Source organism: Cervus canadensis, chromosome 5 (assembly GCF_019320065.1).
Source record: "Cervus canadensis isolate Bull #8, Minnesota chromosome 5, ASM1932006v1, whole genome shotgun sequence".
NCBI classification, from domain to species: Eukaryota; Metazoa; Chordata; class Mammalia; order Artiodactyla; family Cervidae; genus Cervus; species Cervus canadensis.
Window position 1 is genome coordinate 46763131 of NC_057390.1, and position 1558 is coordinate 46764688.

A 1558-nucleotide genomic window follows, 5' to 3' on the forward strand; every position below is an offset into this window, starting at 1 on the left:
AGTGAGCCAGCCCTAAGGTGGATGTTGTTCAGTGGCTAAGTTGTGTCCAACTCAGCGACCCCATGGACTGTAGCAGCCAGGCTGCTCTGTCCTCCACTGTCTCCCAGAGCTTGCTCAAATTATGTCCATTGGGCCGGTGATGCTATCTAATCATCTCATCCTCTCCCGCCCCCGTCTCCTTTTGCCTTCAGTCTTTCCCAGCATCAGGGTCTTTTCCATTGAGCCGGCTTTTCACATCAGGTGGCCAAAGGATTGGAGCTTCAGCTTTAGCATCAGTCCTTCCGATGGGCTTCCCTGGTGGCTCATGGTAAAGCGTCTGCCTGCAATGCGGAAGACCCGGGTTCGATCCCTGGGTCGGGAAGATCCCCTGGAGAAGGAAATGGCAACCCACTCCAATATTCTTACCTGGAAAATTCCATGGACTGAGGAGCCTGGTAGGCTACAGTCCATGGGGTCGCAAAGAATCGGACATGACTGAGCGATTTTGCTTTCGCTTTCCAATGAATATTCAGGGTTGATTTCCTTTGGGATTGACTGCTTTGACCTCCTTGCAGCCCTTAGGTTCCACCAGAAAACCCAAGACCTCCCACCTGCCCTCAGGGAGCTTACAGTTTGCTGCTCAGCCGACCAGAAGTGTTAAACCCTGCCTTGGAGGTGAGGCCTGGGGGCTTGCTTCAGTCACGGGCTTCCACTGCCTGTGTCCTGTCCTGAGTCATGCCTGTGATCCAGATAAGAAACTGGTTAGGCTCCCGTGGGATCTGGGTATGGCTGAAGTAACCTGGACGTCAGATGTGGGTGGTCCACGGGCACTCACCCACCCAGTTAGGCTGATTTCACCACCCCTCCAACCCGTCAGACATCCACCGGCTCTTCGGTCCTCTCCCCACCTCTTCCCCCTCTGTCTGGTTTCTTCCTGAGCACCCCCAGAGACCTGCTCCTCCAGCCCCATCTGTTGCTTACGTCCTTCTAGAAAGGTCTCTGCCCTTTTCAACGACCACATCCAGGGGGAGGAAGAAAGGCGCCCCGGGGTCTGGAAGTTCTTCTTGGGGAAGAGAGCTCCCTGGAGTCTGCGGCAGATGGGGGAGGCCCCAGTGGGGCGCACGTGGATGAATCTCTGGGCGGAAACCCTGTACCAGCCGCTCTCGCTCGCTGCCATCCCGTGTTTTCTTCCCCCAGTGAGTCTCTTAATTTTGCTCATTTATCTTAAAGAGCTCCGTAAGCGCCGTGGGCTCTGGTGGGGGGGCCCGCACGGGGGCTCCGAACCCGACCCCCACGCCTGCCTCCCAGAGGAGCCATCCAGCGCGGACCAAATCTCATTTTCCTACAAATAGTTTGTCAGAAGCAGCAGGGCGAGTAATAAATCACAGAGAGCGAGCGCAGAGATGGAAGGGGGGAGGCTGGGCGAGAGGAGGGCGGGGCCGAGGGCGGAGGGAGAGCTGCAGGCGCAGATGCGGGCGACGGGGAGGGGGCCAGAGGGAGGGGTGCGTGGGGAGGGGGCTCCGGGGAAGAAAAACAAACGGAAAAGGAGGGAAGGAGGTAACGAGACAAAGGGTAGAAA

General features: G+C 57.4%; 1 long non-coding RNA gene across 1 annotated transcript; it reads right to left on the reverse strand.

The window, feature by feature from the left end:
- Nucleotides 1-273: 273 nt before the first annotated feature.
- Nucleotides 274-1313, reverse strand: LOC122442610. Its single transcript, XR_006269676.1, has 3 exons — nt 961-1313; nt 610-718; nt 274-320 (listed from the first exon to the last, which is right to left on the reverse strand). It is a non-coding gene; the product is annotated as an uncharacterized LOC122442610 (long non-coding RNA).
- Between the last annotated feature and the right edge of the window lie 245 nt (nt 1314-1558).